A 10,947-nucleotide genomic window follows, 5' to 3' on the forward strand; every position below is an offset into this window, starting at 1 on the left:
GTTGTCGCTGATTGCGTGGCTGAGCCGAATCTAATGAAACTCATCCCTAAGTTGGTTGGGGAGCAGGAGAATGGGATGCTGCAGGGGGTTCTGGATGGTGACAAGGTTAAAAGAATTGTTTTCTCTATGGATGGGGAGTCGGCGCCGGGACCAGATAGATTTACGGGGAAATTCTTTACTAACTCATGGGGCATCGTGGGGGATGATGTGGTATCGGCGATTCAATAGTTCTTTGTTGGAGGGTGTTTTCCAGTTGGGTACACATCAACACTAATTGCACTTATTCCAAAGGTTGCAAACCCGTCACATTTTACAGATTTCCGATCTATCAGTTTTTGCAACTTTGTTAATAAGGTCATCTCAAAGTTACTGGCATCCCAGTTGGAAGGGGTATTGCCTAAAATTATCTCCCCTCAGCAAAACGCTTTTGTTAAAGGCAAATTGATATCGGATAATGTCTTGCTGGCCCAAGAGGTGATATCTGCAATTAATAAGAAGGTTCGTGGGGCGAACATAGCCATAAAGTTAGATATGGCCAAATCATACGATAAAATCACATGGGTCTACCTAATCTCGATGCTGCGTGCGTTTGGGTTTGGGAAAATTTTCATTGACATGGTCTGGCGCCTGATTTCCAACTGTCACTTCTCTGTCCTAGTAAATGGCCAGCCATGTGGCTTCTTTAAGTCTGCTTGTGGGTTGAGGCAGGAGGACTTGCTCTCCCCCCGCGTTATTCGTTATTTCAGTGGAAGTTCTCTCATGAGGCCTTAATGCTTTGCTTGATGAGTCCAGTTTCACTCCATTTTCGGTAGGAAGGAATATCTGCCCCATTACTCACCTTGCATATGCTGATGACATTATTATTTTCTCTCATGGGGATGTTCGCTCGCTTCGGTGTGTGATGCAAGTGCTTCAGGACTATCAAGATTACTCAGGGCAACTTGTTAATAAGGCGAAGAGTTGTTTTCTTGCCCCAACTAGGTGTCTTCCAGCCCAGTGTGCGGTAGTGGCTAGGCTCACTGGGTTCTCATTTAAGGCGCTCCCAAATACCTAGGATGTCCTATATTTTTGGGGAGGAGAGTTTGTTCTCTTTTCTCGGGGTTGGTAGACTTCATTGCTAGTAGGATACGGAGCTGGGCATCCAAGTGGCTCTCCTTCGGTGGGCATCTAGTTCTTCTCAAACCGGTGTTGCTATCATTGCCGATTTACCTGCTAACGATTTTGAACCCCTCAAATGGAGTGATTCATAATATCCATAGAATATTGAGGAATTTCTTATGGGGATCAGCGAAGGGTAAGACAAGGAGACACTGGCTCTCATGGACGCGCCTCTGCCAGCCGAAGAAGGTAGGAGGATTGGTGATCCGATCATTTTTCACCACAGTCCAGTCATTTTCTTGTAAGCTATGGTGGAGGTTCCGAATGGGCGGGTCCTTGTGGTCGGATTTCATGAGGGTGAGGTACTGTAATACCTCCCATCCGAATCAAGTGCAGCCTGTGTCGGGGCGTCGGCTACTTGGAAGAGGATGCTCCAGGTAAATCAAAATAGGAAATCAAAATAAATGATGGGCTTAGGTCGAGTGAGATAAAGTACACCCTCACCTAAGTACCCATTTAACATATACAAGGTACTTCAACAATTCCACATCAATAAACAACCTAATTACTCACTTGATAAAGCTTGGCACAAAAAAACGATACAAGTCGGCGGAACTCTACGCGGTTTGGGATTTGACAACAGGGGAGATTTCGTTCTGGTGGGATAATTGGTTAGGCGTTGGGCCTTTGGCGTGACAGTTCCCGCATCTTATAGGATTGGAGGCAATATCAGACTACTGGTCAGATGGTGGATGGGATTTGGGAAAGCTGAGTACGGTGTGATAAGTGAATATTTAACGTACATTTTGTACAAATTTGGCATGAATTTTTGGTATGTTTTTAGAAGATTAAAGCCATATTTGAACTCTTTTGGTGATAATTGTTTAAATATTGTTTAAGGGTTCAAAAAATTGATAAATGAGTGGATTAATGTATTAATTTTGTGAAATTGTGAAGGTGATTGATGTATGAAATTCATGCACAAGCTGAAAGAAATGTAAGGGTCATCCAGAGGACAAAGTACACAAGAAATTGGGAGCAAAAATGTAGAAAAAAAGGGAAGAAGTGAAAAAATGGAAAATTGCTCAACACGGATCCGAGCTCGGATCCTTGTGTACAAGAAAGATCCGAGCCCTCGTCTGTACTTCTGGCGAAATGTATCCGAGGTCAGGAAGATTCGACCTTGGATCAATCATGGAGAGTCTCGGATCCACAGATCCGAGCTCGGATCAATTTTCACTCCTCGGATCAGTGGCTCGGATCTGCCTCTCTCCTCAGCAAATGACACAACGTTTTTCTTTTACCTTTTTCACAACTTTTCCAGCTATTTTGAGGGACAGAAATCGGTGGCACATGCTTCTGCAACCAAAGAGAAGACCAAATGAGTGTAGACAAAAAGAAACATCATATCTTTGACTTCTTTTTACAAAATTTGAGTGGAGGAAATTATGAAGGAGAAGAATAGACTTTCTACCACCCTTTTATGCAGAAACATAGGGGAGAAGCCTGACACACCATACATAGCTAGTTTTCCTTCTTGTAACTAGTTTTCTCTCTAGCTAGGAGTTCTTGGAGAAGCAATTTTTGGAGTTTTCACTTGTAATCGTATTGTACAAGAGCATAGCAGGAATTTAAGAGCTTCACCTTCAATTGGCTAAACTTTCTTTTATCTTTCTTATACTTGTACTTTATGATATTTTGCATTAATAAACTTGTGAGTTTGATTGTTAAATCATTCATGAGTAGCTAATTTTCTTTATCTAGGGAGTAGATAAAACTTATGGCTAAATAAAATGAATTGAATGTGATTTACACTTGTTATATCTTGAATTAACTTGTCTACTTGTGTAGCTGTGATTACTTGTTATTGATTGACCACCAATAGCTTGGTTATAGTTGTTATTGTTCGATGAGAATTGGTAATAACAATGGAAACACTTGAGTAGAGCTTGAGTTGTATGTTCATGAAAATAGAGATACACTTAGGTGGATTATTTAGCATTTCATGAAAGAAAACAGAGTAGTAGTAGTATTTCACCATGAAAATAGGGAAATCTATATTGCCTTAGGCCATTTCATAATAAAAATGAGATTTGGAAACTTGGGAAATGAATATCTGGTTAAACAAGAATAATAGCAAGAAGTAAATCCATTCATTTGTGTTGTTTACGCCATAAGTGGAATCTACATCCCTAGAATCTTCCTTAAGTGAATTTTCTTTATTTGCATTCAGCATTTGTTAAACTAGATTTGTATATTAGATTTGTAGACTACAGCATTATACTTTCTCTGCTCAAATTAATTGTAAGTCTAAATAATAGAGAAAACAAGGGCATAGTAATTGTTTAAATTGCTCCTCGTGGGATCGACCCGATACACATCTTATACTACAATTGCGACCTGTATACTTGTTGTCCAACAGGTGTAAAATCGGAATTAAATTTGCATTGATATAAAAATACCGTCAAGTCTTTGGCGACGCTGCCGGGGAGCAGCAATATTAGGGCCTAATCATCTCTATTAATTTAGATATTTTCATTATTTTTTATTCAAGTTGTTGAATTAAAACTGTAAAATTTCTCTTGTTTTTGTTTATAGTGTATGCACCGATCAAATCGAGAAATTGCACATTTCGATCCTGAAATTGAAAGAACATTACACAGAAAAAGGAGGAGTACATCACATCAAGAGGAACAAGAGGTTTGGCAGCCAATAGAAGATATCTTAATAGAATTACAATTTGAAGAAGATATGGCAGAAAACGAAGCAAATAGGTGAGTTCTACGAGATTTTGCTCTACCAGGAACACAAGGATCTCAAACGAGCATAGCAAGGCCTTCGGTAAATGCTAAAAACTTTGAGATTAAACCATCACTTATCCAAATGTGTAAGGTCCAAAGACAACCTAAGAGGGGGGTGAATTAGGTTGATTAAAAACTTAGTCTAATTTATGCACTTTTTCTTTAATAAAAAAAATTACCTTCTTTTCTAGTAATGATCAATCAAGTAGATTAGAAGACGAGAGCAATATTGATCAGAAAAACAAGTATAGATAAGTAATGAGAATTTTATTAAACAAAAAGTAAAAAGGAAATCAAACCAAATGTCTACCAAACTTTCCTCAAACTTGAAGACCAATCACAAGGTTGAGCAACTTCTCTTTGATGAAAGATGATCAACTAGATGTACAATGGAGGGAGCACTTCCTCCTTGCCCTAAGTCTCACTTAGTCAAGCTAAGAAGTTTTACAAACGCTCAGATAACCCTTAACAAAGCTACACTAATAAAATTTTCAACCACAAGAGAAAAGCTCACTAGAAATTCACACCATTTAGAGAACAAATCTAGATTTGGAGACTATTTTCTAGCTAAAATATCTCTTTAGATCTTGTAAACAAAGTGTGCAAAAGTTCTTACTTCGTTCAGACCGATTTGTTTTTAAAGGGGAACAGAAATGGACTTCATTAAAGCTTCCAACGGATAGAAGGCAGATGAAGAGTCAGCTAGCCGTTAGGGCTTTCGGACGTCCGACGATCAAATCATCGTCCGAACCAATCGTCCGAAAACACCCAAATTGAAGTTCGGACGTTCGATGCGTTTTTATCGTCCGACAGCACAGCGTCCGACCGTAGGCAGAGAGTTGGCAAGTCATCTTGAAATTTTTCGGGCGTCCGATGCGGTTGATATGCGTCCGAGGTATGCGTCTGATCCTTCCGGACGTCCGATGCTTCCTTATGAGCGTCCGACAGAGCTTCCTTCTTGATGTTCTTTATCCTTTCGGACGTCCGACAGATTCCTTTCGGCCGTCCGACATGAGTGTCCTGTTTTTGCTTCTTCTTTTGGTTGTTTTGCATTTCATGACATATTCGTACCTGATTCTTTGATAGGCAACAACACTTATATTTGAAGAAAGTTATATAAACATTTCAAAGTACCAAGACTAACAAAATTGACATACTTAAAAGACAGTATCTTTGATCGGAACAAAACAATGACTAAATTTGTTTATATTATTCCAATCTTGTTTGCCACATCCAAAGCATCGTAGTCTGGAGTTAATCAAACATATGCTTACTTTGTTCCATCAGCCTGATCAAAGTGTTCACTTTCTTGGACTGTATTAAACATTTCAAATTACTTTGTGATCATCAGAACCAAGAATAACAAAATGGTTCAACAATCTCAATTTGGAGGTAATGCAGTAGAAGATCCTAATACACACTTAGCTACATTCTTGGAAATTTGTGATACAATTAAAATGAATGGAGTTAGTGATGATGCTATAAGGCTAAGATTGTTCCCATTTTCATTGAGAGATAAGGCCAAACTTTGGCTACACTCTCATGCTCCTAATACTTTCACCGGATGGGATGATTTATCAAGAGCATTCTTAAATAAGTATTTTCCACCAGGTAAGACTGCTAAGCTTAGAATGGATATCACTAGTTTTAGCCAATTAGAAGGTGAATCATTATATAAGGCATGGGAAAGGTTTAGAGATTTGCTTCGGAAATGTCCACATCATGGACTGTCGGAGTGGTTAATCATACAAACCTTCTATAATGGTTTAGTTTTTTCTACTAAAACTATGATCGATGCAGCTGCAAGTGGAGCTTTAATGGGTAAATCACCCCAAGAAGCTCATAATTTGATAGAAGAAATGGCAGCAAATAACTACCAATGAACTAATGAGAGAGGTAATACAAGACGTCACGCAGGTATGATAGAAATGGACACTCTCAATATGCTGAGTGCTCAAATGAATAATGTGATGAAGTTGTTAAGTATGCAAGGTGGAGTTGGTCCAAGTTCATCTAATGCACATGTAGCATGTTGTTCTATATGTGGAGGTGAACATGATACTAATGAGTGTGTTGATTCTGAGCAGGTACAATTCATCAATAATTACAATCGTAATGCTCAAAATAACCCCTACTCGAATACTTACAATCCGGGGTGGAGAAATCATCCAAACTTTGGATGGAAGGATCAAGGAAATCAACCAAGGCCAACCAATCCACTGGAATTTCAATCACGGCAACAACAAGCTGAAATTAAACCTGGTTGGGAGATGGCAGTGGAAAAACTCGCAAAAGTTATTTCGGACAGATTTGAGCGAGTAGAAGGAAGATTGGACCAACTCACTACAATGTACAGGAATGTAGAGGTCCAAATTGGTCAAATTGCTAGTTCTTTGAATAATCGTAATCAAGGAGAATTACCTAGCAAAACGGAGGTAAATCCTAAGGAGTATGTCAAAGCCATTACTCTTCGTAGTGGTAGGCAATTAGAAGATCCTCCAGTGATGGAAGTTGAGAAAGATGAGAATGAAAAACAAGAAGAAAAGCAGAGGAACCAAGAGGCGATAGTAGAAAAAAATAGCCGGGAGAAATCAAGAGAAAATCAACCATCATCTTCAGCTACCATTCCAATACCTCCTGCGGTTCCATTTCCACAAAGATTAAAGCAGAATAAATTTGATAGGGGTTTTGAAAAATTTGTTAAACTTTTCAAACAATTGCACATTAACATTCCTTTTGCCGATGCTATTTTGCAGATTCCATCTTATGCAAAATTTCTCAAGGAAGTCATGACTAGAAAAAGGAAGTTGGAAGACTGCGAAACAATAGCATTAACTGAGGAGTATAGTGCAATTATACAAAATAAGATACCACCGAAATTGAAGGATCCAGGAAGTTTCTCTATACCTTGCACCATAGGTAATATTGATTTTTTTAAAATATTGTGTGATCTTGGTGCTAGCGTATCATTGATTCCTCTAACGGTGGCTAGACAATTGGGTTTGAAGGAGTTTAAAAGCACTAATATTACTTTGCAACTAGCGGACAGGTCTATTAGATATCCACTGGGAGTGTTGGAAAATGTATTGATAAAAGTTCAAAAATTTATCATTCCAGTGGATTTTGTGGTGTTAGATATGGAAGAAGATGTATCTATGCCAATTATTCTTGGTAGACCATTTTTAGTTACTGCAGGTACTATTATTGATGTTAAAAATGGCAAGCTGAAGTTTCAAGTAGGTGAAGAAGAGGTAGAATTTAATTTGCATGAAATGGGAAAATACCCTTCTTTTACCAATCATGCATATTCTATTGTCACAATTGATAAACTAACTCAAGAGATGAGCCAAGTCAATTTTGACTTTGATCCTCTTGAATATTGTTTAATGAGTTTAGGAATGCAAGAAGGGGATTGTGGGGAGATTGAAGAATTGGCCAAATATTTGGATTTTCAAGCACCTTATAAAAGGGATAATTTGTATGAAAGTCTTGGCCAAGGAAAAGGGCTTTCACCACCTTCAGAAATTGAACCTCCAAAACTAGAACTCAAACCACTTCCAACTCATCTAAGGTATGAATATTTTGGAGAAAATAGTACTTTACCTGTAATTGTTAGTGTTGACCTTGATGATGAGCAGTGTACAAAGTTGCTAAGAGTTCTAAGGAAGCATAAGAAGGCAATGGGATGGACAATTGCAGACATTAAATGTATAAGTCCTTCTATATGCATGCATCGTATTTTATTGGAGGACAATTGCAAACCAGTAGTGGAAACACAAAGAAGACTCAATCCAAACATGAAAGAGGTGGTAAGAAATGAAATTCTTAAGTGGCTTGATGCAGGTATAGTCTTTCCTATCTCCGATAGTGTTTGGATTAGTCCAATTCATGTGGTACCAAAGAAATGTGGAATAACTACAATCGTAGATAAAAATGATGAATTGATTCCATCTACACTCGTGGTAGGGTGGAGAGTGTGTATTGATTATCGTAAGTTAAATAGGTAACAAGAAAATATCATTTTCCCCTACCATTTCTTGATCAATTATTGGAGCGAATAGTTGGGGTATGAATTTTACTGTTTTCTTGATGGTTTTTCAGAATATAATCAAATAGCTATAGCTCCAGAGGATCAAGAGAAGCCCACATTTACATGTCCTTATGGCACTTTTGCCTTTAGAAGGATGCCATTTGGTTTATGCAATGCACCTGCAACTTTTCAACGTTGCATGAGGCTATATTTTCAGATTATATTGAAAAAATTATGAAGATATTTATGGATGATTTTTCTGTGTATGGTTCATCTTTTGACCATTGTTTTCATAATTTGGAATTGATTTTGCAGAGATGCGAGGAAACAAATTTTGTACTGAATTGGGAGAAATGCCATTTTATGGTAAAAGAAGGAATTGTCTTAGCACACAAGATTTTCTCCATGGGAATTGAGGTGAATAAAGCAAAAATAGAAGTTATCGAAAAATTGCCACCTCCAAGCAATGTCAAGGGGATAAGGAGTTTTTTAGGACATGATGGCTTTTATAGATGTTTTATTAAAGATTTTTCTAAAATAATAAAGCCATTATGTGATTTATTATGTAAAGATACCCCTTTTCAATTTGATGACAATTGTTTGGTTACATTTGAAAGGTTGAAGAAGGAATTGATTTCGGCCCCAATTATAACTTCACCCGATTGGTCACTACCATTTGAATTGATGTGTGATGCAAGTGATTATGCGGTTGGAGCAGTTTTGGGACAAAAGAAAGAAGGACGATTGCACGTCATTTACTATGCTAGCAAGTTGCTAAATAAGGCACAACTCAATTATGCAACGACAGAAAAAGAGCTATTGACAGTGATATTTGCTTTGGATAAATTTAGATCCTATTTAGTAGGATCTAAAGTTATTATATATACTGACCATTCAGCTCTTAAATATTTGCTACATAAGAAGGATGCAAAACCTAGACTAATTCGGTGGATTCTTTTATTGCAGGAATTTGATGTGGAGATAAAAGACAAAAAGGGATCGGAGAATCTAGTTGCAGATCATTTATCACGTTTGGAATATATCCCAATCAAAGATCAGGTTCCAATTCAAGAGAATTTTCCGGATGAGTTTGTCCTAGCACTTAGAAATTCTCCATGGTATGCAGATTTTGCTAACTACTTGGTCAGTGGAGAGATTCAAAAGGGGTTTAATTATCATCAAAACAAGAAATTCTTACATGATGTCAAAAGTTACTTTTGGGAGGAACCATTGCTATATAGACATGGTATGATATGTAGATGTATTCCTGAAGATGAGGTACATAATGTTTTATATCATTGTCATAACCTTGAAACAGGTGGTCATTTCAGTACTTCAAAGACTGTGGCAAAGGTATGGCAATCAGGATTTTATTGCCCAACTATGTACCGAGATGCTAGGGAATATGTTAAAAATTGTGATGCATGTCAAAGAACTGGAAATATATCTCGAAAAAATGAAATGCCCTTGACTACATTCTTGGAAGTTGAGTTATTTGATGTATGGGATATTGATTTTATGGGACCATTTCCTAGTTCTTTTAATAATAAGTACATCTTAGTAGCAGTGAATTATGTTTCTAAATGGGTAGAAGCAATCGCTTCACCTATTAATGACTCTAAGATTGTACTTAGATTCCTTAAAAAGAATATTTTCAGTAGATTTGGTATACCAAAGGCCATAGTAAGTGATGAAGGGAAACATTTTTGTAACAAACAATTGGATTCCTTATTGTTTAAATATGGTTATAGGCACAAGACATCACTTCCATATCATCCTCAAGCCAATGGACAAGCAGAGCTAGCTAATAGAGAGATAAAGCTCATCTTGGAGAAAACTGTGAATAAATCACGCAAGGATTGGGCTACAAAGCTAGATGATACACTATGGCCTTATCGAACGGCATTTAAGACACCCCTAGAGATGTCGCCGTATCGTTTAGTCTATGAGAAAGTTTGTCACCTACCTGTAGAGATTGAGCACAAAGCTTATTGGGCAATTAAATCTATGAACATGGATTTTAATTTTGCAGGAGAAAAGCGATTACTTGAGCTAAGTGAATTGGAGGAACACCGACTACATGCATATGAAAATGCCAAAATTTATAAAGAAAAGATCAAATATTGGCATGACAAGCATATTATTCCTAAACAATTTCAGGTAGGGCAAAATGTACTTTTGTTCAACTCACGCCTGAGGTTATTTCCAGGAAAATTGAAGTCAAGGTGGTCGGGACCATTTGAAGTTACTCAAGTATTTCCTTATGGAGGAGTGGAAATAAAAGGAGAAAATGGTTCTCCATTTAAAGTAAATGGTCAAAGATTGAAACCCTATTTGACCGGAGAAAAGGTTCCTAAAGGAGTAATTTACTCCTTAGGAAACGCAATGGAGAATTAAAGAAGTTATAGGAGAATCGAGCCAACGACTATAAACAAAAGAGCTTGTTGGGAGGCAACCCAATAATAAAAGTGTATTTGTGTGTTTTTATGCGTTTCTTACATTTTGGTGTAATTTAATTGACTAATTAGATGTATTTCACTTGTTTGTAGAAGGTACGGTAGTTTTATCATCCATCGTGGAGGTGCACTTGAAGAACATGTGTAAAAAGGGAGTCTTTCTTACCAAATTGTGTTTTAAGTGCTTAAAATTCCCATGCATATACATACATTGTGCATTTCAAGTATATTTAAGTGAGTTTTGGTGATATCATGGTTATAAAGGTTCATGGACTCATTTGATATGTATTTAATGCCCAAAAATGCCATTTTAGTGTAAAAGTGCAAAAATGATCAAAGACCCTCATCCCTCGATTTTCAAATATAAATGTGTTTGTTGTGTTTTGAAAGGTTGGATATTGTGTTTATGGTATATTACATGTGCGTGGGAGATTAGAATTGATAAAAAGTTTGTCCAATGTGTGATTTGGAATTGCCCGGAAAAGGGAGAAAAAGTTTGAAAAATTGCAGTTTCTGCAATTAGTGCAGAGAAATTATGATCCGAGCTCGAATCAGAAAAAGT

General features: G+C 37.3%; 1 non-coding gene across 1 annotated transcript; it reads right to left on the reverse strand.

Moving 5' to 3' along the window:
- Nucleotides 1–5,521: 5,521 nt before the first annotated feature.
- LOC113736136 (small nucleolar RNA R71) lies at nt 5,522–5,628 on the reverse strand. The gene has a single exon (XR_003459627.1). It is a non-coding gene; the product is annotated as a small nucleolar RNA R71 (small nucleolar RNA).
- Nucleotides 5,629–10,947: the final 5,319 nt, after the last annotated feature.

This window comes from Coffea arabica, chromosome 3c (genome assembly GCF_036785885.1).
Source record: "Coffea arabica cultivar ET-39 chromosome 3c, Coffea Arabica ET-39 HiFi, whole genome shotgun sequence".
NCBI lineage: Eukaryota > Viridiplantae > Streptophyta > Magnoliopsida > Gentianales > Rubiaceae > Coffea > Coffea arabica.